The sequence below is a fragment of the Pipra filicauda genome, unplaced genomic scaffold (genome assembly GCF_003945595.2).
Source record: "Pipra filicauda isolate LSUMZ 115617 unplaced genomic scaffold, ASM394559v2 scaffold6_size6359152_pilon, whole genome shotgun sequence".
Lineage (NCBI taxonomy): Eukaryota > Metazoa > Chordata > Aves > Passeriformes > Pipridae > Pipra > Pipra filicauda.
The window spans coordinates 100,617-127,430 of record NW_024104865.1 but is presented as its reverse complement, the minus strand read 5'-3'; the positions used below and the strand labels follow the sequence as shown (position 1 = coordinate 127,430).

The 26,814-nt window shown below is 41.9% G+C and overlaps 1 long non-coding RNA gene across 1 annotated transcript; it reads left to right on the top strand.

Moving 5' to 3' along the window:
* The first annotated feature begins 7,019 nt into the window (after positions 1-7,019).
* Positions 7,020-23,006, top strand: LOC120324787. The gene is made up of 5 exons (XR_005566368.1): positions 7,020-7,118; positions 13,199-13,300; positions 15,071-15,130; positions 22,097-22,157; positions 22,796-23,006. It is a non-coding gene; the product is annotated as an uncharacterized LOC120324787 (long non-coding RNA).
* The last annotated feature ends 3,808 nt before the right edge of the window (positions 23,007-26,814 follow it).

The window sequence follows — 26,814 nt, the reverse complement described above, 5'->3', positions numbered from 1 at the left end:
CTACAATTTAGGGTGGCTACTGTTGTTTTTTAAAGATCAAAGCTCCTTTCAATGTATTGGTTATAAACACTAAGGGAAAGAACAGTTCAAGAGCCAAGAGAAACTTCAAAATCATTTTGTTGCATCTGAAGAAACCTAGAACTTCTGGCACTTCGTGCTTTCCATGTTATATCTGCTGTCCCATTTAAACTTCTGCTCAGAAGCAGCTCAGTGTCATTTCAAACACAAACTCCATCCAACCCCACACTGTGGGCAGCTCCTTGCTGTTCTCAGTGGTGAGTTTGGCTGCCCAGGAGACAGCCAGACATCAATTGCATTGAGAGTTGCCTGACCCATGTCCATGGCTCGTCCTCTTACTTTGCCCTGTGACATCTTTTGAACATTACAGCTTCTTACAGTTTGGTCCTGCCCTTTTCCTGACATTTGTTCCACTTCTTGCTCTGCTGTTTTGCTCTTTCTGACACCTCATTTCTTTGCTCTGTTTATTTTCTTTAATAAGAAAAAAAAAAACAAGCAATGAACCAAGGGAAAAAAAAAAGGCAAAAAAGGAGAACCGGCGTGAATCATCACCTTGAAGTTTCTCTCTCCTTTGGGTTGCTTTGACTTGATGCCAGCCTAAAAAGCTGGTCAAACGCTTCTAAAATTAATCATTTCAAGCTGCCTTTACTCTTTAATCAGAAGCCCAGTGATTAGTATGATCTAGTCTTTGTCCCTGTTTTCTTCAGAAGAGTTTTTTCCAGAGAGTATTTTCATTAGTAGTCTACAGGATATTCCCTTGTAAAACTGCTCCAATTATATTTAATCACTAACACTGTACATACAATAATTAATTAACATTAAACCAGAGAGATCTTGACATTGCGATTCATTGGTTTGATAGTCTTTGATCTGCTATTCAGCTGCTTTATCTTCCATAGTTTACGGAGCAAATCCTTTTGGGAATCTGGTTCAGTGTGTCAAGACTCTCCAGTTCTGTTCCAGTGTTACCAATATTCAGTTTAATATCCAGTTTCTTGAATTTCTTTCTTTTCTTTCTTTCTTTTCTGAATTTCTTTCCATCGACAAACTAATCAGTGCATGGAAACTCATGACGCAAAAGCTGAAGTTTTTCAACAGCATTTCCAAAACTCTTTATTATCCTGCTTTGAGAAATGATGTATCAAAGGACAATTTTGTAGTTTGAAAGTGGAAAAAGTTTCCAGAGTCCACAAAGTTCACTTTCTTCCTGAAATATGATATGATACAGCTCTTCTTCACCATGAACACTCAGCATGTAGCAGGAAGGTAGAACAAAACATTGGGCTTTAGGCACTTCCCAAAGAAAAATATCATGTGCAATAGAGCTTTTTCTTCCTTCATTAAACAGAAAATTTAAATCACTTTTTTGCCAGCAAAAATAATTGCAAACCTGAAGGGAGGACTCAGATAAAAATAAGCATCTCAGATTCCTTGTGGCCTGGCTAAAACAATATTCTATCCTTAATCTTCATTATAAACAGTATGAGGAGCAAAATCCAAAAGAAATAGATTTACACATTGATGCTTCATGTAACAAATAGATTTGAATGAGCACTTTCAAGCCGTTTTTGCTGCACAGAATTTGGTCTTCTGGCCAGTGCTGAACACTGGGCTGCTGCAGTCCTTCTTCCAGCTATGTCCTGATAATTGGGCTAAGTTCAAACATTTAGATTTTTAAAAAAACATAAAAACAAAGAAATTATGTTTCATGTCCTGTTGATACATCATTTAACGCCTGCTTGAGGTTTGCAATTTCTGCTTGTGGAATGGAGAGAAATTGCCTGGAGTCAGCTACTTCTTGGAGCTATTCCTATTTATTTTAATGGAGTCACAAATATCTGATCCTGCAAACAACAGCAAATAACAGTCCAGGGATTCCTTCACCCAGCAGCCTCTCTGCAAGAGCAATTCCACGTCTGAGATGCACTGAGTATCTCCTCAACCAGCAGCATTCTGGACCCATACCCCACAGTAAACATCACTGGAAACTCCCAGCACCGAGTTACATGGCAATTCACTATGTTAACTGAGAGCTACATAGCTACTAGCCCAGTCTCCAAAACCCTGACTTTTGGTGAGTGAAGGGTTGAAGCGAAGGATCAAACATCTAAGCTGGGACCAGACCAGTCGAGACTTGCACCCAAGCACATCAGGAAGCATCACGATGCTCCATCAAAATTCCAGGTGAGGGCAGATCTAAAATACAGAAATTTAGTGGCATCACTGCACTGATCAGGAGTTGGAAAGAATAGTAGTGTGAACTAAGGTAGTAATATCACATGCAAAACTCTCCACAGAAAGGCAAGATACACGTGCAAAGGGAGCCTATTTATATGTATATTTACAACTGATGCAGTCTAGGGGGAAATTTGATCAAATGCTTATGTCAACATGAGCTCTGTCATTACTGGCTAAATGAACCAAGTCTGTGTGTGTTGCCTAGTCCTCCTGCCTTTCTCTTGGAATTACCAAGTATTTCAAAAGCATGAGCCTTAAAGTTACAGCTGTACATCTTCATTGTCACAGATAATATGGCCTTTTAGGCTGAAAATGGTTATTATTTGGTGCCTGATTAACTGTGCTGTAAGCAGACATTACTATTTTACTCCTCTGGTTTGGTGATTGAAACAATATCCGTCAGACACTACATCTCCCCTTGACGCTTGCAATTTTTCCCATGGTGTCTGAAACCTGAGGTCAACATTTGCGTTTTTTGTATTATTATTGGTTCTGCATGGATAATGTATTTTGTACTCATTTATGCTCCCTTTAAGCTCTGAAGGTTGTAGGATGGCAGGTAATTGTCCAAGAACTGTACAGAGTCAACCTGCCAGCAGCAGCCAGCCCTGTCCACTCAGCTGTGATTTAGAGATTGATGGGTTCCACCACCTTCATTGCATCCATCATATAAGTCCATGTAGCTTAACTCACCTGAACATCACTGGTAATAAACAGCAGTCTCTGTGTCACATTGCTCTTCATGCATTTTTTCGCTCAAATGAGTTTTGTTAGCTGAGACCTTGCTCTCCTGCTCTCAGCAGCACTGCCGTAATCATCTGTGAAAGAGTTTAAGTGGACCATCAGGTCTAATCTTCAGCTATCCCCAGGCTGATCATAAATGAGCTGTTATAGGACAGATACAACATAATCCTGACAAGCAAATCTGACTTCCAAGTTTATCTCTATTTTCTATTATATCTGGTTCAATAATGTCCTGAAAATTGCTCTCTGGAATTCTAGAATTGAAAATGAAGCATTTTGCTATTTAAGAAGACAAAACCACTGAAAATTTTTAATCAAAGACATGTGAAGACAGAGGGGAAAAAAAGGAATGTTTTATGGAACCTTTTCACTGGAAAAAATGCAGTTAGCTTTACTAATAATAATAACTGAACACACATGTGACCCCTTTTCAGGAACTACTGCTGAGGGGAGAATGGAACAAGAGAGCAGGAGCACAGCCAGACCTCCCCATCAATGGCTTCAAACCAAAAGATTTAGATTAGATATTCAGAAGAAATTCTTCACTGTGAGGGTGGTGAGGCACTGGAGCAGGTTGCCCAGAGAAGCTGTAGATGCCCCATCCCTGAAAGTGTTGAAGGTCAGGTTGTCTGGGGCTTTGAGGAATCTGGTTTAATGGAAGATATTCCTGCCCATGGCAGGGGATTTGGAACCAGATGATCTTTGAAGTCACTTCCAACCCAAACCACTCTATGATTCTATGATTCTATGATTCTATGATTCTATGATTCTATGTTGGAGTACGGGACTCTGCAAGGGACAAGCCCATAATCTGGGCCCAGGATGTGAGATTTGATTATTTTGATAGGGGATGGGAAAGACACAAGGACTGGTAACATACAAGTGCTTTTATGACACAAAGCATGGGCTGCAAATTCCATGTGCACAGTCCTATTTTTACAATGTGTATTTTGCAAAATACAGATGCCTTTTGGACTGACAGTTACCAGTCTGTGGCTCTTGAGGAGTCTGTGGTAGGATCTGTGCATTTAAAGATGAAGCAATTTCTCCTCTTGGGGAGATATTGTGGTGAAAATATGCATTAGTAGGGAGGCCTGCAGGCATGTTCCCTACAAATGGAAGCATTTTTCTGGACTTAGCGAGATCTGTCTTTCTGCTGTGTACATGCATTTATAAATGCACATGAAATGTGATCACAATATATGTTCAAGATAAGAAACAAAGCCAATGATGTCCAAATGATTAGCTTTGACTGGTTAATAAGTACCTACATGGCAAACATCAAAGTCCAATGAAAAGGACTGTTACATTGAAACTTTGAAAAATTGAAGCTATCGTTAAGGGATGAAAACAATAAGGTAACAAAAATAACTGTTACACTTTCTGCTTCAGCGTCTCAAGTAAAATTAGGCAGCTCATGTGCTGGGTGATCAGACCCAAGAGAGTAGGCATTTCCATCAAACTGCATGGGAAACAGAGATGGGTCAAGCTGGGACCACTTCTGGTGTTTCACACTGACTTGACACTTAGGCCCCAAACCTTCTGTTTAATCCCTAGGAATACGGTTAAATTTCATGACATTGGGCTGCAATTTTCCATGTTGTTTCCATACCTTAAATGAGTCTGAACCTCGAGGTTTGAATCTTAAGACATTTTGTTTGCTTGCTTTTCTTGTAGTTTTAGGTTTGCTTTGAGTTTCTTGTAGAAGCAATCGGCCAAAATTAGACACAAAGATCTAAAAAAGGGAAGGAAGGAAAGGAACAGAAATAGAACAGGGAAGGATAGGCCTGCCACTCACAGAAAGGGAAGACACCATCAAAAAAACAAAAACAAGAAAGCTGACTACAGTGGGGAGAAGGACTTGATGCAAGAAGAGGCTGAGAAAAAACATGGAGTGCAGTGAGACAGAGCAAGAGATGATCCTCCATCCTCAGGCTGTGCCAGAACAATAGGGAAGATGAGTTTCATGAAGAATTGAAATGACCTGTCCTATTTCTTTTAAAAAAATCAATATCCAGTTGCAACATTCCCTTAAGCAAAGATTGCATTAATGTTAGGAAACAAGGTTAACTAACATACTTAAATTTGGAGGCAAAAGAATGTGTGTCCAGGGCCTACAGAGAAAAAGAGAACATGGGAATAATAAAACCTTTGTTGTCTGCTCCAGCATGAATCTGTAAGATGATCTTGAGAAAACCATCTGCAAAAGAAAAAACCCTATAACCAAAAAATCTCAGTATCTCACAGGAGGGCTGAAAGGCCGTGTAGCTGCCAGTTTTCAGTTACTACCATGTTAAACTCTCTAGGATAGCTTAAACAATAATTTTCTCACATTTGCTCTATACGTTTTTTTTGCCAAGGATGCTTTGAATGCTGCTTCACCCTATAGCCCTCACACCAGAGCAGCTTTATGATGCTGATTTCTATCAGAGGATTGCTTTTGTAAGGGTTATCTTGTCCTAGTATCTCTGGAGAAGATCTATAAAGCTGAGGTGGACTCATTGAAACTCTCACAGGGTACCTTTATTGCACATCACCCCGCCCCGGCCTAGAAAACCTTACCAGCATGTACAAACTGCTGCTTATTCTGCAGGACTGAAACCTGCTGCAGCACAGAGGTTTGCAACAACACTGGAGCCCCTTTTGCTGGACCTGTGTGGCTTCTGACAGTGACCATGGGCTTGAGGCACTTTGCCAGCCCCCTTTTCCCTGGTTATAAGGAGTTCTATGAAGCAGCCCTTCTACCCAATCCAGAAGTACACACAGAGACAAATGGACCTATTTGGGTCTTCTACAATTCTCCTTTAGCCTTTCCATCTGCCCAGCAAATCCTGTTCCCCCCAGACACCACTCTAGCTTACCCAGGCTGCAGATGCTTTTTGTTGGGACATGCAAATCCTCCATCTTGGGGCATGCTATGTTATATGCAGGGACACCCCAAGGCAGATACCTGCATCCAGACATGGTGTTGACACTAATGGTCCAAAGGAACCTTTCAGATGCCCTCTGCACAGGATTTTGCCTCTCCTTCCTTAAAAGCCTGCTTCAGTTAAAGCCTCTCTGCGATGGATACCTATCCCTTCCTGCCCCCGTCAGAGCAGGGCCCAACCCTTCCTTCGAAAGACTGGTGATGAGATTTCCAGCTGAAAGTGGGATTTGATCTCTTTGTTTAGGAACAGAAATGAAACACGTTTCATTGCACCTCATGAATCCTTCCAACATAAGCATCTTGAGTTACATGTTTCTGTAGCTGGACATATGTGTCTGTCACCACGTAAGGGAGAGAAGAATTTTCACCGAAATGAAAGTGTGGTGCTCCCTTTTCTCCTGATCTCATTGTTAAACAAATGAGCTGCCTTTAAAAGCACTGCAACATTTATTTGTGCCTCCAAAAGAGGTTGTTTTCACCCCTATATAAGTTTACACTTGAAGTAGCAACATTCTTTTTACAGACTCTGTTAATTAAGGGAAATAGTCTTAATTTCAGTTAGTAAAATTGCTTTGTGTGTATGTGGGTGTGTGAAAATAATACAGTATCTTATTTCAAACCTCATGGGGTTTCAGCAATTATGCCTTTAACAGAAAATCTCAAAAGTCAACAGCCTTATAATGCCTAACTCCTGGGAACCAGAGTAAGGGGAAATTAAACATCCATCTTTGAGTTTAATGGTGTAAAAATACTCATGTAGACAACTGCTGTTATGAGGATGATTCCCTTCTGCTGAAATACAGATCCCAAAAGGTTCACCTTGCCCAGACAAGGTTAAGCCAGATCCCACCGCCCCTCATTGCTTGTATCAGTCTGCATGGGAATATTGCACTTGGGGAGGAGAGTGGGGCTGTGCCCAGGCAGACATTTGTAGGTGCAAAGTAGCACGTCCTAGGTGAGGAAAACCTCACCCACTTTTGAACATGCTTTTCATCTTGGCTGTTCCCTGATCATCCCACCCTTCTTCAGCTCCTGGTCCTTTTTTATTTTTTTCTTGATCAAGGATATGCAAATGCTGCTCTGAGTCACAGCTGCTGCAATAGGAGGTTCATCTCACCAGCAAGAGCAGCACTGCGTGAGTGTGTGCATTTCTGCTTTACGTGATTGTCTGCACGTCCCTTGGCACACAGTGAGTATGTCTCCCAAACCACAGCTCACATGTCTAATCACTTCCACTCCAGACTCTTGAGGCTGAGCTAGGGACAATATAATAACCAGCTTCTTGCAGACAACTGGGCAGTGGTCCAGGCAAAAAGGTTCAGTGAATCTACTGGCTGACATCTAACTCATCTGAAGTTCAGGTCCACAAACACTCTTCTACAGTCTCTTGGCAGAGGTAAGATTCAGAGAGACCTGATCTTGGGCTTTCCTGCACTTGACTTTGCAGGAGATCATACCCCAAAAATTTGGAAGGATAAGTGCTACTTTTGGAGATAGAGGGTTTGTATCTGCACATCGAACCACTATCATTTGAAATTAACAATTTTTTGGCAACAGAGAGATTTACATTCAGGTTGGCAGATATTTGAAATTCTTCCAGTCCTGAAATACTCTTTATAGATGTTTGCACAGAGTCCAGTATAATGGGATCTGGTCCCAGTTAAGTCCTGTTATAGTGCACATGGTAAATAGCATGGGGAAATTACAGGAAACAGACCTTACAGGAGAGCTGTTAAAGTGAAACAGCAGCGTGTAGACAACATGGACACTGAGACAAAGACTGGTTCCACAGTCCTGTCCTTATCCAGTTGGAAGATCATCAAAGAGACAGGGGAGAGAACCAAAATTACCTGGAAGAGAACCCTTCCTTCTTTCCTTCCTTCCTTCCTTCCTTCCTTCCTTCCTTCCTTCCTTCCTTCCTTCCTTCCCTATTCTCCATTTTCCAGTTTTGGAAGGTTTCAGAAGGTCCAGCAGAAGGCATAGGCAGACCTTTGTCTAAAATTGGCACATTGGCTTCAGAAAGAGCTTATCTGAGAAGATAATGCAGGGGTGGGACCAGTGATGCACTTTCACATTTCCAGCAGTACACCTGAAGCAAGGGGGTGGGTCAGGTATGACAGGGTGTCATGATTTGTGATTTTTAGAGCCACCCATCACTGAGTGTTTCTAAGGAGATGGTGTGAGGCAGGACAGACTCATCAGACAGTTCAGCAATTTTTTACAGTGCACACGATAAATCTTCCTCATATTATTCACTATGTCAAATATTACTCTGTTGCACAACACTGTGTGTTCTAGACTGCACTTCTCAACTACCCTTGAAAAAGAAACTTATCAATGTGAGTTCTTAGAGCAATGTCTTGTCACATAAATAACAATTTTGGTCATTTTTTTTCAAACATGGCTTAGTACTAAAAGTTTTTCTCTTTGGTTTTTGGTTTGTTTATGTATTTTCTTGGTTTCCTCATTAAAAAATTCTTGTTCACTTAGCAGCCGACCTTGTGACTTTTGTCTGAATGAGGAGAAACAGTCAGACCATAATTTGGCTCTGTCAGTTGTGAGGGGATGGAGGAGGAAATACTGGGAGAGGAGAGTATTTTTTTCATTTTACTTGAGCCACATACCACAACAATTTGCAATACCTGTTTACAGGCAGAACTGGCCAATTTGCTGGCACATATGAGTCTTAGGAGTCAGGACAGACTCCATCCACAGCTGTTAACCAGTGCTTTACCCTGGCAGATGCACAAAGATACAAGAATTGGAAAGTCCCGTGGGATAAACCTGAGGACAAGCAAAAGTATGATGAAACTCAGTGAGAGCTGTCTATGACTCACCAAGTAGCCCAACACACTACACAAGGGCTTGGGCTGGAGCAACAGCAGGTTGGAGGGGTTACTTGCTCCAACATCTTCTCTTAAATGCTGCCAAATAGACCCCTGTCTAACTAGTAGGCTTGCTGTTGGTAGCCAGGCAGAGATACTGCAGATGTAGGCTGACAGTGTAGGATGGCACTGGGCTAGTGGAGAAATCAGCTAATTCACTAGCCATCCTCTAGCAAAAGGAGATAAAACAAGTCCAAAGATTCATCAAAAGATACTTGAAAACTAGTTTTACTAGTCTGTTTTTGGTTCTCTGCACTTGGTAGGGGATGGCTATCTGTCGAAGTAATTTTATTTAAAGAATTGCTGGACATAACAGCCAGGGAAGTTTCTTTAATAAGATTTTTTTAAAGCATTCCTTAATGACTGATGTTGGAATGCAGAGAGCAAAAGAGTACTTGGTCTGGATTACAAACAGATGTGAATGGAAGAACCAATTTTGGCCCATGTCAGCACATACAGATGTGACTCTCTTCATGTGTCTTACTCGAGCACCCCACCTCGGGCAGCCCTGGTTTGCTGTTCTGGCACAGATGTCTGTTGTTGAACAGATGTTGTCTTGTAAGCTCCCCTAAGCAGCTCCATTTTCCAATCAGAATTGTAACTGGAATTATGTACAGAAGATAATTGCAGCATTTATAGAAGGGGAGTCCAAAAAACTGGCCTTGAAGCTCAGCGAATTGAGGTCACCCATCAAGCTGCTGCCTTCGCCTCCTGCTTTTTCAAAAAAGCTAGATGATTTTATTAGAGTCAACTGCTGAATAGAAGCTGTTGGCATTACAAGTCAGGAAAGACAGCTAGGATACTCTTGTCACTGACTTATTCTTGGCCAGAGAACAAACCAATGCTTGCTGTATCGTCAAACAGGTAACGGTCTCTTGTGTAATTAGATCAAATTATTATAATAGTGATTATAATAATTTATAGCTATTTGTCCCTTAAACCAGCTCCTTCATTATGTTTTCCACTGTCTGCTCTGTGATTGTCTTGTTGAGATCATAAGCATTTTGGGCAGGGACTTTCGGTGTCATGGGGAGGGCTGGTCGCCCTACTCATGCCTAACAAGCAAGGTTTTGGTAATTATATTGTATCACTGAAATCAGCTATTAGTAACAAGAGAAAAAAATGTAGCATCTGCATCAGTATATGATAGCTGCAAGAAATCACAGTATTAATTTTATTGCGAAGAATCACAATATTATTTTCCCTGCCCTTGCTTTCAAGACCTGTGCAAATGCATAAATCCACCAGGATCGGATTGTCTGTGAAGTTGGCTAATGAGACATTGACAATTAGTTTAGGCCTCAGCTAGTAGTCCTCAGAGGACTACAATGACCCTGTAATTCAGCAGGTGCAAATCAGTACAAAATAGCTGTTGAAAATCTGACCCATAGATTAAAGTGAGCTATATCTAAAGCCAAATAGTAATCTTTGGATATAGCACTGCCCGAATAAAAAAAATGTGGTTTAGATTAAATCTTCAATCTGCGATGCTAATATAATTATAATGTCAGAAAAAAAGAAAGCACTAACCATGTTAAATAAACACGTCTCTGGCAGAGAACAGAACTTTTAAATAGACAACATGTATCTGTGAGCCAAATAAAAATCTAAGAGGCAATCCAGAGTACTTTTCTGCAAACAACTTGAAAGTTTCTCCATAGCTCCCTTTTTCTTCCATGTTCTAATCACAATAGGGAGATGATTGTCTAAGACCAATATTCAGAGCACAGCAGATAGATCAAATATTTCACTGCAGACAAGCCTGTGGTTTGGATAAGGTCCACTGTTTTTGTAAGAGCTTCAGCTCTGTATGTCTTTTGGTACATAGACTTGATTGCAAAATGTCTGTAGATGCAGAAGTGTGTACACAAAATCCGATGTTAAGATCTAAACGGGGCACCTCAGACACTTGGATAATGGACCATGAAACTAAAATGTGCAAGTGGAGACTTTACTGCAGTCTCAGCTACTCAAAGACCCTGCAATGGCAGAAATTATGTCCACCTAAAGTTCTCTGCAATGGCAGGATCCAATTCAGATTCTGCCAGCACAGAATGACAGCAATGCCTCACGTTCAAGAAATTGATTTTGTTGTTGCACACTGCACACTGCAAATCACACATGAATGTATTTATGTATACTAAATTATATTCATATATAATATACACACATGCACACATAGAATAGAGGTATATATATACTTAAAACTGTAAGGAAAAAGTATGTATACTTTGAAAAATTATGTCTTCATCGCCTTTGTAAGTTTTCAATTTCTGCTAACCATAATTTCAACGTAAATCATTTTCACACTTTGGACTTCATAAGCAGTCAGACCAATGAGTTTAAACCAGATGATTTTTGTTGCCTACTTCATACAAGCTGTTAAGGGACAATGCTGCTAAAAGGGTAAGAGGAATTCCAAAATACTGGAAGCCACTGGGATGCTGGGTGAGTTGTGAAAGTCCAATGCTCCCAGCTGAAGCAGGGAGGCTGGCAGGTAAACAGGAGTCTGTCATACAGGTGTCTCAGCTTCTTGTGTATCATGGAGTGTTTGGATTGATGCTACACAGCTGCTACTCTGAGACAGATATAAGGAGAAAATATTCTTAAAATCCTTGTGAGATCCTCTAAGATCTACAAATCACTTGAGGGAAATTTTTCTCCTAGGATCAGAGGGAGCTGGAATTTCACTCATGTTTGTTGCTGTCATTATAGGCAGGAAGTGGTTAAAGCAGTCAAACAGAGTCAAAAATTTGAAGTAACAGAAATCACAGAAACCAGTCATAAAAGAAGGCTATGATTGTGATGTGCAGCAACTTCAGAACCACTGGGTATTTCAGTTTTGTATTGACTCCAGCAGTTTCAGAGCTGCAAGGTTTCCCCTTGGTAAGCATGGTGGTTGTCTCCCAGGTGGACAGAAGAGCCAAAGCAAGAACCAACCCCACTGTGTCCCTACCCTTGAGTTGGTGCTGGGGCAGGTTGGGTGCTCTTGACAGAGCTGTTTTCCTTCCCCTGCAGTGTCCTGGGAAACAAACTGACTTTAGGGAATGGAGAAGGGAGGTCAATCTTCCTGCTTGAAAGAGAAAAGAAACCTTCCTTCCCTAGGCACATGGTTTAACCAAGCCATCTTCTAGAGATGAATCAGCGAGGCTATTGAGGTGCCACAATTGAACCCCTACTCTGTGCTTCATTGCATTTCCTTCCCCAGGAGGATACTTTAGGGTGCTTTAGGTGTGTGCAAACCCCTTGAGGTGCATATGGCTCTGTAAGCCTGCTCTGCAAGATGAGGGGCTCAACAGCAGGTGACAAGCAAGAAATCAAAGAGGAGTCAGTCCCAGGCTGGCCACCCCTGGTCAGAGAAAGCCCTGGTCTCATCTGACAGCCTCAAAATATATCAAAGCTTCCTTTTGCTGTCTCAAAGAGGCCTGGGAATTCCAGCCTTACAGCCAGGAGATTTGTTGTCCTCCAAAATAAGTCACCCTGGACACAATAAAAGCATCATCCTGACCAGAGCAGCCAAGGAGCTTGGGAAGGGTAAAGGAAGCACTTAAATATTTTCTTTTTGGATTTTGACTGCCAAATCTCTCAGGAGAGGTTGGATTCTTCACAAAAATGCTTGATGGGAAGAAACTCCCCAGGAAGGGATTGTTCTGTTTTGGTTTGAACTTGAAGGCCTCCAGTTAACTTGGGGCACTGCCACCAGCCACCTAAGGAAAGCTTGAAGTATTTCTACTCAGGGTGGGGTAAATTCCTACTGTGGGTGTACAAAAGGCCTTCAGAGGCATGAATTTCCTGGGACACAACCTTCCTACCACAATATATTTTGTGGTTGAACATAAATTGGGTGGTTTGGTGCTTGTAATTACAAAATTCTACTGAGGTTCGTCTTTCCCCTCCCATCCCCCTGTGGCTTTTACTCCAGTTTAACATGAGGTTTTCCCTGGAAATTAGTCTTTATGATTCCTGTGTGCCTGCTATTGCTTTTTTTTTCCCCAGTGATTTTTTTTAAAGAAAAATGCATAAACAATCCAAGAAGCAAATGGAAAACTAGTTTGCCTGCTCAGGGATAGAAGACTTCCTTGCTGGCTTGAGCATCTTGCTCTCTTTAACACACTCTGTTGGTCCCTGAATCTTTCATTTTAGGCAGTACATCCTCAAGGGGAGGGCAGAGACTGTTTTACTCCCATTCTTTGTTTCCCTTGGTCCCTGCTTTAAGGACTCCTCTCCTGAGCATGCCTTCCCCACTGAGGCCAGTAGAGTCGTCTGGGCTAGAGGAGCAGAGATGTTCTTTGATCCTTCTGCATACACTCTGAGGTTGGGACACTGGGAAAAACACGGACTTTTACATGTTCAACCTGGTGCTGAGGGCTCATAACTCTCACAGCAGGGGCTCAGCAGTGTTGGTGTGGGAGCAGTGAGTTGTGATGACTTCAATCCCTACTGCCTTCTGCAGACACCCTCAGTGCCACAGTCCACATGTTTGAAGGTAATTTCATGGAAATTCTGGGCTCCAAAGTTTTCTAGTGGCTATTTTTTGGGTATCTCCTTGGGTTTAACACCCAGTTTCTGTCTAAGTTCTCTTTTTAGCTAAGTGCTATTTTGGAATATTACTGATTGACTGTTCCTTCCTCAGCTTCTTTAAGAATATAAGAGAGGTTACAATATTTTCTGGCCTCACAAATTTATTTTGATGATGCATATGTTTAAGACAGCTTAAAATGAGGTGAAATGAATTTTCTACATGTTTGTGATAAAAAACCCAGAACTCTGGTTATTTTGGTGGTTTCCTAAAAGACACTTCTGATCAAAACTCTACACTCTGAGCAACATCTATAGGAGTGTGCAGATGGATTTTGTAGGAAGTGCAGTAAAAAAAAACAGGTACGGTGTTGAGACTCCTAAAACACTGGTCCAGGTACCAGTTTCTTTAAAGACATCTTTATTAAAGAACAAATCTGTGACTATGTGGGAGACTGTAATATTCCAAGATGAAAATTTCCCCTCTCTATGGGGAGGTTTTATTAACCCAGACATAAAAAATAAACACAGATTCTGTTGTTGACTATTTGCAGCTCCCACAACTCCCAAGGCCACAGCATGAATTGCCCTTAAATTTGACTAATGCTACAAAATAAAAATACATAAGTAGTCAGAAAAATACAGGCAGAGTTTCCTTTTTTTTTTTTGCTTAGTGAGGAGGCAATGGGAAACTGCCTGTAAGATGCACCACAGTAATTCAGATTCAGCTTAGGGCTGAGAGCTTGACCTCCCCGGGTCACAGTGTACGAACTGTGCCCATGTCCTATTTAATTGATGTTCTGCTTACCACTCTGTTAAGCACCAGATTTGGAAACTCTCCAGCTCCTATGGAGGAAAGAATGGCATCTATTCGCCCCTATTCATTTGTCCACTGCTGTACAGAAGAAGATGGAATTTGCCTCTCTGTTGGGATTTTAATCATTACTCTTTAAAATTAGTACAGGCATTTATGATTTTCTTTCTGCCTGGCACATGTTAAGTGACACTAGGACTGAACTGTGAATGGAGCAATGTAGTGGTGAACAGCTCTACTTTGCAGCCCTGGAGTCAGAAACTAACTTGTTTCTCATTCAGGAACACTAATCTCTTGCAAACCTGCCAGTGGCACAATTTTAAATAAGATGTCAATGAAAGGATTTGGTTTACTCCATGTTAAGCACATCCTCCCTTTAAATTATAAATGTCTTCTCCTTCCACCCTCCCCGTCCCATCCCCAGTGTGCCCAAGAGAGATTAGTATTATATTTTTTAACTACAGAAAAAATGGAAGTAGTGAGTCAAAACAGTTGTCATTATCAGTGTTTCAGTTTTAGATAAGAAACATTGTGCTTGTAACCAGTAAATGTAAAGAAATTTGTTGACCAGAGATGATTCACATACAGAACCAGACTGCTCATGGACAGATTGTGAATGGAAGGAAAAGCTAAATTTATTATAGTGCAGATGTTATCTCTATTTACAGATAGACAAATTGAAACTCATAAAACTGAATTGCTTGCCAAGAAAAGACAGAAAAAGGCAATTGCAGGTCTGGGGAAAGACTTTGGATCTGTTGTCTCCAAATCATCAGCTCTACTAAGCAGCTGTACCTCCCTTTAATTAATAATTCATTGTTAAATGTTTGGAAACATCTGAGCAACAAACACATTACAATAAAAGATGTATTGTTGCAATCTTTTTGGGCACGAAAGGTGTGATTTAATATTCCTTCATTTTAGCATTGAGAAAGCCTGTGTATGGCAAAGAGCAGCTGTTCCTGTCTTCATGAGTGATCAAAGGTGAACAATTGATTTACTACTTTTACTATGGATCTTGTTGGCAAACATTCAAGATGTGAATTGTCTAGTTGTTTTTTCTCTCGGTAAATGTAATGTTTATGATAAATGTTTTTATACACATATTTATATCTCAGAGGACCTCTCTTTTGTCTTAGTTCTGTTGTACTAAACCATCATCTCTTTTCAACCTTATCTTTCACAGGAAGAGTTTCAGACTCTCCTTTCATTCATAAGAAACAAAGGGAGAAAAAAAAGAAGTCTTTGATTTATTTTTGATCTATAGATCTTCACATCACTAAAAAAACCTGACAGCTGGACTGTGTCATTAAGCATTTCCTTTCTGCTTGTAAAGACTCTATCTCCTGCTTCTTGGTATTTGACTTAAGTACTGCATGTTTGGACCTTTACAGGTCAGCTCCTATGAGTTATCAACTGCTTCTGTCCATCTGAGTCTGGCTGCTTCTCTGGGTATGCCAGGTGCCTTCGACAGGGATGCTCCACAGTCATCCACTGCACAGAGGCAGAAGCATTTCCCTATCAAGAGTTAGAGGGAATTAGATTTAAAGCCATGTTTACTGGAGTCCTTAGACTCATCCAACTCATGTGGTTATTTAACCTGGAGAGAAGGAAACTCAGGGGGCACCTCATCTCTTTCTACAACTACCTGAAGGGAGGTTGACTGTAGGGGGTCAGTCTTTTCTCCCAGGTAACAAGCGATAGGACAAGAGGAAGTGGTCTCAGGTTGTGTCAAGGAAGGTTTAGATTAGATATTGAGAAAAATTTCTTCACCAAAACACTTGTCAAGCATTGGAACAGGCTGCCCAGGGGAGTGGTGGAGTCACCATCTCTGGGGGGATTTAAAAGACATGTAGATGTGGCACTTAGGGACATGGTTTGGTTGTGAACATGGTGATGCTGGGTTAATGGTAGGACTTGGTGATCTTGCAGGTCTTTTCCAATCTAAGCTATTGTACCATTTTAGAAGGCTTAACATGGCTTCAGGCAGCCTCAGTGCTATTATCTTTGCTGAGGCACAGGCTCTGCTGACAGTCCTATGGACAGTGTGATGGACAAGTTCTTGTGAGGCCTCCATGTGGATTGTGGTTCCTTGTGTCCACAGTCACCTGAAGTAGCTCTTTAAGGGAATAAACAGTCTATATCTTACAAATTCCTGATTTTATGTCTAATTTCTTTGTGCCTGTCCTACACACAAACACTGAACAAACTCCGTGTGCCCACCAGATCATATTATTTTGTCTCTATGCTGACATAGCAGTGTCATTGTTGTGTCAATATTTTGAGCATTTATTTGGTCTAAGTGTTATTTGTGTGCCACAGCTACACCCATACTGAAATCACTGTCCATGAGTCCACCTTCTCTCAGCCCTTCCAAAGTCCAAATATCAACCCCCTTTCTCTCAGCTCTTTCAAAGTCCAAATATCAACCCCCTCTCTACCAGAACAGAAAACATGTCCCTGTGTTGCCCACCATGTCAGTTGCCCGGATTCCTACCCAGGTAAAATATCTCCAGTGGTGAACTCCCAAGTACAGAGAGAAATTATACACATCCTCATATAATGCTAATGGACAAAGTCCAAAAATTTCCTTCTTTTTCACCATCCTCCCATTCATGTGCTCTAAACTCTTGCTCCATCTAAGCTCATTGACATTGCCAAAGTCTTTCCTGTATTTCCACTCTTGCTTAGCTCATGCTCGTCTTCTTTTTCTCCCTGTCCCACCCTTTCCCTCCTAACACCTGAGTCACACAATCACTGAATCATAGAATCATTAAGGTTGGAAAAAACCTGCAAGATCATCAAGTCCAAGCATTAACCCAGCACCACTATGTTCACCATTAAACCCTGTCCCCAGGAGCCACATCTACATGTCTTTTAAATACCCCCAGAGATGGTGAGGCAAGCCCTTCTGTGGGCAGCCTGTTCCAGGGCTTGACAACCCCTTCCATGAAAAAATTATTCCCAATATTCTATCTAAACATCCTCTGGTGCAACTTAAGACCATTTCCTCTTTTTCTATCACTTGCTACTTGGGAGAAGAGACCAACCCCCACCTCAGCACGACCTCCTTCCAGAGAGTTATAGAGAGGGAGAAGGTCCACCCCAGCCTTCTCTTCTCCAGACTTAACATCCCCAACTCCCTCAGCAGCTCCTCATAGGATTTATTCTCCAGACTCTTCCCCAGCTCTGTTGCCTTTCCTTGGACACACTCCAGAACCTCAGTGTCTTTCTTGTAGTGAGGGGCCCAAAACTGAACACAGGAGTTGAGGTGTGGCTTCACTGGTGCCAAGTACAGGGGGCAATCACTGCCCTGGTCCTGCTGGACACACTATTGCTGACACAAGCTACTGCTCTAGGGCCCTTCTGGGAAACTCCTTCTTGTAGGACACCAGTATCTTGTCATGTTAGCATTATTTTCAAGTTGCCACCAAACCTGTCTTCTTTACTGAGGCTTCTTTGCCTAGCTGAGCTCCTTCACCCAGGTTTCATTCTTGGCAGCTACAGACAGTATTTCATGATGTGAACATGCTGTGAATGACAGCAGTGGCAAAGGGGGTGAATGTCCTCTCACTGGAGTAAATCAAGTAACCAAATCTGGTGTGTTGTTGCTCAAGTGGAAAAAAACAGGCCTGTGCACAAAATACTGCAGAGCATGGAAGATCAGTGTGCTGTGCCACTGTGAAAACCATGACCTGTGCACCTCATGTGATAGCATTGCTAAATGAGCTTTGAAAAAAGATCATTTTTCTAGTGGCCTCTTAAAGAATGTGGGTGGCAAAGCAGCAACAGTAATCAGCAATGTTAATTGCAGTCACACATCAGTTTTCATTGGCGTTTTCCAGCTTTCCATATAAAAGACATTGTTCCACCGAAAGCGTAGGCCAAGTTAGCTAATCATTTACAGCATATTTACTTTCTCCCAGGATTGTCTAGGAGGAATTGTACCTTGTGTTTTAAAGCTGTTTGAAGCAAAAAGCCTGGAGAGAAATTGTTTAATTTGATTTAAAGCTTTTATAGCTGACCTGCCAGTCAAAGTGATTCGGGTAACTAGGTGATGAATGAGACTCGACTCTGTGTTGCACTAATTAATGTGGGGATTATCTCTGAGGAATTGATCTGCCTTTTTTTCCAAAATGTTGATGTCAGTGAAATGGTACTACTACCATTTATTTAAAACCATCCACTATGTCTGTTGTTAAAAATCATGGGACTGTGAGTCAGCCATCCTGGATGACTTATGGTTCTGTCACTGATTCACTGAAAATGAATGTCTACACTGCACCCAACACGAACTAAATGAAAGCTCAGACACAAAAAGTAATCTAGCCAAAGGGCTAGAAGGTCTGTCACTGGCTAATCAGGGTAAACTATAAGGCTATAGTTTCATGAGTCTATTTTTAAGGTTGAAGTGTTTCCAGTTATGATACATACCTGCTCAGAATGGACTAGTTCCTTTACAGTCCTGTGCCCAAAGTTATCTAGCTGTACAATGGGTGAATAATATATTTTCCCAACTGAGAAATGTTCAGGCATGGTAAAGTGTTTTTAAAGGAGTATTTTAGTCATTGCATTACAATGAGGTTTTTTCCTTCAAGTTATGGAATATGACTTTAATAGATAAATGGGGGAGATTAGGCTTTCAATCACAATATATCTGTTTATAGGCCAAATATAAAATGGATTAAAAAAAACAATCAAGCAAACAACTATAATTTGTATTCAACCATATGACCTGGCACAAGACTCTGCAATGAAGACAATTAATGATTCAGATTTGTGAGTAAACTATGCATTTTCCAGCCTCATTAACGACCTGGACCATCTAATGCCACCTTCTGCAGACAAAGGTAACTTGTCCTAAATTTATCAGCTATTCATTAGCAGTCATTGAAGGCTGGAGAACTCTTGCCTCCTGAATACTTCCAGGAGTTCAGCACAAAAGCTGGCTGCTACCCCTGTGAAGGGGAAAGCTTTAGCTTAGACCATTGCTGCAGCTTGGCTTCCTTCAGGGTCTGCTCTGAATTGCCACCCTTCTCCCAAATGCCTGGTGCTGCCTCCCAGCACACCCCATCTCCATGGGAGAGGGGTTCTGTCCTGCCAAAGCTGCTCAGGACAGTCAGAGAAGCCTTGTGCAGCTGTAACAACAGCAGCACTGAGGCAGCACTACAAAGCAGTGAGCAGTGAGCCAGCACCTAGGAGGTCCTGCTGCTGCCCCTCATCCTTGTCTGAGGCACTTGTTGCTGCTTTTCTGCAGCAAAGTCATCTTTATTTTACTTTTTTTATTAGATGAACTGGTACAGAACACAACTTCATATGTTTAGCAAAAATTAAATTCTTAGGCTCTGCCTTACTCTAATCTCCACATAACATGTCCTTAGGGAAGGGATGGGTTAGTCCCCTCCATACTTCACTGCGCAACACCGCAGCTACATGCATACATGCACAGAGAATAGGGACAGAATTTACATAACATTTCATAAATTCACAACTTGCCAGGACACAAATAAAGGCAACATTTCTCATCCCTTGACAAGTTCGTGTCACATACTGTATCTTTGCTTTCACCTTGTGACTGTGCCGTTGTCTTTCATGTACCTCCTGTATGGACCACCATGATCAGTGGAGCATGTCCTCCCATGTCACAGAGGAGCAGGAGTCTCTCTGCTAGAGGTTTTCTATACTGAAAATCCCCTGTGCAAAGGGGGACTTTCCAAAAACCTTTTCTTTTGGTCGGGATCCAGCGTAGATTGGAAGGACTGGTTTCAACAGAAGGTGCCAGGCAACTGAACAGGCATAGCTAAAACTTCACGTGCTTTCTTACCCAGTATTGTGATAAGAGCTTTCCTTGCATGTTCATGTTTGACCTTCATAGGCTGCCACTGCTGCTCTTGGGTTTCCCCAAGACAGCGTGAGTGTTGCTGTTGATACCACTGTAGTATCAACATAGTACACCCCTATCAGCACAGGGAACTGGTTGTTCACAGCCCCTGCACTCGCTTGCTCTTTCGCAAGGATCAGTCACTGAACTAGTTCTGTGGTCAGACTTATTCAGGAAGCAAAACATTGCAACTGCAGGCATTTGTTTGTGTCCGTGTTTGGCACAGTCTTAAGTCAACTCCACCTCTCTGATCTTCTCTTCCCTATCCCTTATTTTTAATGCATTCTTTCTCCTCCTGTCCTACCCTCTCCCTACCAAACCTCTGTTGTTTCATTTCCAGAGAAATGCCATCAATCACATCTTGATTTCAAAACGTACTTTTCTAATTATGGTATGGTAACCTTGCTCATTGCCAAAAGTCATTATGAAAATCATGAAGATGTTGGAGGTTCAGAGGGTAAACCAACACACAATGCTTATGTTACAGGAATCCTTTATTATAGGAAGGGGAAGGAAACCTACACTGCTTCCAGCTCTGGAGACTGGCTGAAGAAGTGGTGTGAACATTCACCTCTGCTCTCAGATATTCCCTTCTGGAATGTCCTAAAAGCAAATTATACAGGACAGTTCCATGTGATTGTCCCTTGTATTCACACTGGTCTGGGAAACGGACTGCAAATTGCAATGGGAGAGAAGCTGGGGGCTTTTCATCCTTGTGGTTCCCCTTGAATCATTTTGGCCACAAGGATACAAAAGATTTTGTTTTGCTCTAAAGAGGCAGGGCAAATCTAAAAAAGGCAAGTTTAAGCCAACTGTGCTAGCTTTAGTACCCTGTACAGCCCACAATGCAGGGCTTTGTGCAGACTCCAAGGAGAAGAACATATGTGCGTGTTTAAATGGGAACTGAAAGAAATGCTCTGTCAACTGACCAGGAGCTGGAATGTTTAGGGATCAGTTTCCAAAGTGAGCTCAATGGCATGACAGCAGTTCAGAGATAATTCAAATTAACATGCAGAGAAAAGCCCTCTGAAAGAAAGTCTTGCCCTGAACATATAATTTGTAGAATAGATCTCAACTGAAATAGATCTCTTTCTGAAGTGTGTTTGAGTAATAAATGCATAAGCAGGAAAGGATCTCTACTAGGCTTTGCTTCTCCTGGAAACACTCCCTGTTAGGCAGAGGACAGGTCGATAGAGACCCAAGCAGAAATGTCCATCTCGTTAGACATGCTTCTGGGATGCACTTATGTCAGTAGTTACCCCTTCTAAATGTTTGTCACTGCCAATCTACTGGATGAGCCATTTGTGGGACTGTTGTTTCTTTTCCTTGTGGAAAATCAGCTGAATTACTTTCATTGTTCAGCTTGTTGGTCTGAGCTGATTTTCAGCAGCAGCTGACTGAAGAGTGCTGCTGTATATTGCTCTGCCTGTAGGGTAGTTGGCAGTCAGTGACAGCCAGGATAGCAGGAGAAGAACAGTAGGGACAGCAGAGTCCAGCAATAAGACCTCAAAAAGTTGTAAAACCACCAGCTGAAGCCTAGAAACCTTTTATCCCCTCACTTCACTCAACCACAGTAGCTCCCTAGAGTCTAGTGCACCAAGCTGTGAACCGTGAGCCTTGATAATTGCCACAGCAAGGGGAGACTGATTCCTGCAATCTAGAGATTAGGTAGGTAGAAGGACACTCAAGTTTTAGTTTGGGCCACAGTGGAAAGAAAGACAGGATATGCAGGCAGAATATCTCTTCAACAATTTCACAGCTCCTTTGCACAATTCCTGCTCACCCCAGCAGCACTGCTATATCATGAGTAATGACAGGCATCTTTTATACAAGAACACCTTTTGTATAGCACATCCTCTATGTGCCTATAAGGTACCCTAAAATAAGTGATGGACAATTCTGAATGAGACACTTCTCCAGTACTCCTTTGGAGTATGAGTCATAGTATAGCCAAGAGCAGAAGGTGCCTGGGTCCAGGAGAACAGTCCCTACACAGCAGTCATCTGCTCTCAGGAGAAGGGCCTTCATCCCCAGCAGACAGTGATAATTCCATTTCTCCTCCACTTTAGGTATATAAATCCAGAGTAGGACAGCAGTGCAGTAAACCCATGAACTTCATGTTCCTGTCAGGTAGGCAGTGCTTGTTCTTCACGTTTAGATCACGTTTATGCACTGTTTAGGGAATCTTGTGTCTGGATTTCATTGTGATGACTGTGTACGTAAAACCTGAGCCTTGGCATTCCTGAGGGCTGGGCAACGTTTGGCCACAGGTCCCCTGAGAACAGTTTGTTTTGTTGCAGGGTCATCTGTCACTGCACATGAAATGTCTTTCTGCTGCCTTGTGTTCCACCTAAGAGCTGAACATGGAGCCCCACCATGGAGCACCATGTTTTTGATGGGGATTCAAGTAAAAGTAGAGCAAATCTCAGTGAGGGATTAGTCATTTACTGTCCACAATATTTCTGCTGTGTATAGAACAGTCTTAGTCCCTGTGCAGTCGAAATATTAAACAGACCAGTGAGTTATTCCTGGCCTTTCCTTACATATAGTCATCTCTACCCACCACCTCAGGGTCTGTGCATATCAAAAAGATAAAAACTAAGCTGGCAGAAGTCGTTTTTCACAATGTCATTACTCTCATGAGCAATTTGGCTTGCTTGCAACCATCACCACATCAGTCACACTGTCATTGTGGCATGAACAACACCTCCTTCCATTTGCTGCCAGACTGAAGAATAGGCTTGGTTCTCTTTTGTTGCATGTAACAGTGACAGTCCTGGTAGAAGGAAAGTGCTGAGACCACCAACCCACCTGACTGCCACGGATGTCCCCCACCTTGACTCTACACCAACAAACGCTGAGGCCTCTGGACCACAGTGCCATGACACTGCTACTCAGTAGCTACACGACCAGCCAAGGTATCCATGGAAAAGGATGTTTTTAAACCCTCTGTCAACTGCTCTTCCTTCCCAGGCTAACAAGTTGACAATTAAACCATCTTGAAGCAAAGCTGAGAAAACCATGTGGTCTGTACGTGTATCCAGCAAATAGGCAAAAACGCCCCCAGACCTCGTCTGTTCTGTATTATCCCCCATGCCTTTGGAAATCTGCCCTTGATTTTCATTAATTTTTTCCACAAACATTTGAAAATCAGTTCATTCCTCTGAGGTTTTGCGGTCACCTGGTTTGAGTAACCTGAGGAGCTAACACCAGGTCTGTAGACCTTGTTAACCCAGCACATAAGCAAGACCTTTTTGAGATTAACTCCTAAATTTGTGCTTAGATGCTTTCCAGGATTCTGAATTAATGTTTGAATGGAAATTTTAGGCTGTTCTTACAAGGCTATGCGAGTCAGAGGTGTGTACACACAAAGCCCACTCTACCTGCCTGCCCTTGCTTGACTTTTAGATAATCTTCTTTCTTGCATCCCTCTTGAACAGCCTTCTGTGGCTGACAGTAGATGGACAAGCTGGGTAATAGAATTTGTCTTTCTGCCCCTAAAATGCTATAGTTTCACTGAAAAGTAGACCAGCCATCAGGGAACCAGCCTTGTTGCCCTGTGGGGCACTAAAAATTTATCCCCTCTAGGAATCGATTCTCTGTTCCTATCACAAGGTAGACCAAGGTGGTGATTTTGTAATACAAACCTGAGGGCTCATTCCTATGGGAAAGCATGAGAGCCTGGGGGTTCAAAACAGGAGTGATGATAAAGGCAACATAAGGCATCTGGTTTGGTCTCACCCTCACTGCCAGTGGGGAAGGTTTCTTAGGGGAGGTGTCACCCACACAACACCAGGCTTTTGTCTTGGGCAGAGCTGGTTGGGTTGTTCTTTAACAGATCCTAGGAGAAAAGAAATGGTTTTGAAGTGTGAGCAGTCTGAGTTTGAGTTGCCTCAGTTTCTTCCCTGGATGATTTTTATTTGGTAAGGCAGACATAACACTGAAGCACAGGTGAGAGATCCAACTGTTCAGAGCTTATTGTACAGTCCTCTCTCAGGGACAGAGAAGACAGAGTCCCTGGTTTTTGAAAGAGGATTTCCTGGTTAAAGCACTCACCCCTCTTGTTTTTTATATTCAAACACCAACCACCAAGCAAAAACCAATGGGGCTTTTTGGCTACAAAAAAGCCCACTCTGCACATTGAAGATGCCCTTCACTAAAAGCTTTTCCCTTCCTCCCTCTTCTGCAGCTGGTTGACAGAAGGCCTTAGAGATTAGCTGCGTTCCTGTGAGCTATTTATACTGAAATATTTTGTGTTGAAAGATGTAAGCCCTTTGTTTCCTCTGTATGTACACGGTGATCCCTGCGGGCAAGCAAACCCTCTTTTGTTTTGGATCAGATATGCTGTGAATTGCTGTTGTAAGACAGCCCTGAGTGCACTTCTATGAGTCAGTCTCACCTTTACGCTTCCACATGTCACCAGGCTCTCTTGGATGTCTGTGCCGCTTTCCAATTCCAGATTACCCCAGTTAAAACAAGTCTAATCCCCACTTGGGATGATGCTTCCAAAACATTTTCTCTGAAATAATATTTCTTGATATTTTTTCCAGGCAGAGAAAGCATTTAGCTCCTTGGTTGAGCAAAATAAGAAAATCCCTCAGTAACATGCTTGGCCAATTTGGCTGGATGATGTGTTGGATTAGGCAATCCTCATCTGTAATGCAACCCTCATGGCCTAAAATAAAATGTGTGGGGCCATACAGTATTCTCTGTTCCTATGAATGGAGGACTATGATCAGCCCAGGTGAGAGGAACTAAAAGGAAACATGTAGACGAGAATGGTACAAAAACGCAGGCAGAAAAACATAGGAAGAGATTTCACCTCAGACATCCACCCCTTCCTCTCTGTCCATAGCAGAATAGCTTGTCTGCTGGAGCATACAGTCAGGTTTGTGTGGTAAGGGCAAGCTCATGGATGAGACTCTGGCACAAGTGGCCAGGGGGAGATTTTTTTTCTAAGTGTCTGCATTGTGGAGAGCACCTGCAAAGATGGGGATCTGAACAACCATCAAGCTCCATACTGAGCCAGCTTGATGAGTCTAGAGACCCTCTGACCAAAACTCCCTCAGCCTTTCCAGCTCCATAAGCAAGGACTCTGTCTTAGGGAAAAACCCAGAAGTATGAAATCTGAGTGTTGGGTTTGAAGGAGAAAGCTGGCAATACAACACAGTCTTTCCAGTCTCCAAGTCTTCTTCTCACTTCTCCTCCCCTCAGCTCTGCACTGAATCTGACAGGATCAGAGGCAATGGGCACAAACCAAAAGACAGGAGAATTCAATATTCAATTGATCAGGAAACCCTTTCTTACTGTGAGGGTGACTGAGCACTGGCACAGGTTGCCCAGGGAGATGGTGGAGTCTTTCTCCTTAGAGACAACAGCCATCGGGACACGATCCTGGGCAACCAGCTCTAGGTGGTCCTGCTTGATCAGGGGGATTGGACCTGGTGACCTCCAGAAATCCCTTCCAGCCTCCACCATTATCTGTGATTCTGTGAATTGACAGGAAAGATCCCTTCCCCTGAAGCCTCCCACATTCTGTATGGTAGCAGGGAAGCTCAGCATTAGCAGCAGCCCTCTGTTACAGTCTCTAACTGGGAGACAGATTTATGTGATCCAGTATGAGTCACTGGAGTTGCAGGTCAATGGCCAAATTCTTCTTTTTGTTACACCCATAGAGTCCTGTGGGCTTCAGTGAGTGGGAGGGGAATGGAACAAGTCCAGATGCTTTTTATTAGAGCAAAACTGCATTTTGGTCCAAGCTATTTCAAAAGCACTCAATAAACAAAGCACACTTTATTATGATGTCCCGGAAAGGTCACCCAAATCTTATTCCTTTGGGGAGATAATTAATTTAAATAAGATTGGTTGAGGAATAATACCATCCGAAAGGGGATTTTGCTTTTTCTTGGACAGTATAGGTTGCCATCAGTTGCTGAACCTTTCCTTGGTTGCACAATTTAGTGATACAAATACAAACTGCTGCTATGTACTAAGCACTATTTACACTGTTAATTCCCCTGAAATAAGATTTTATGCCAGGGGCTTCCACACTTCATTGGCAATCTGGTTTTAAAAATTTAAATGTGTAGACTTTTGTCTTCACATTAGCTTTGATTAGAGGATTTTATTTTCCATTACTTGCAAGTTATCTGTACCACACTTATTAGGCATGCTGCAGCCTTAAAAGGTTCCTTCAGATCAACTCAAAACACCCTGAACACTTTGCCACATTTTTGTGATATCTTTGGAGAGCATATGATGATGATTTTTCAGATTGAGACAGCAATATGTTCAAAATGCCCTCATCCCTCCCAAGTGAATATCACAACCAACCAGAAAATGTCTTTAAATGAAGTTTCATTATATGGTCTTTATGAAACTTTTCTAAGGCCAACACACATGAATAAGGATATCAGATGACTCAGATGATATCAGATGGCTGCAGTGGAATTTTATTTTGCTCTGCAAAGCAGCAGTGCTATAGGAAAAAATGTCACTATTGTTACCAATGTTGCTGCCAATTAACAAAAGTTAATTTTAACCAATAGGTTTGTTATAATTGATTTTTTTTTACATGGAGCTATTCTACAGTATCGATGAATATTTTGAATCAAGCATATTTATGGAGAGTAAAACAAAAGATATTTGTGATTTGCAATTTTTATTTTACTAAGTGGAATATTCGCACTCATTAGATTTCTGATTTCTATTACTAAAGGAAAATCCTCCACTTTTAAAGATAATAAAACATCCGGCTATATTTATACAGAACCCAGACAACAAACTC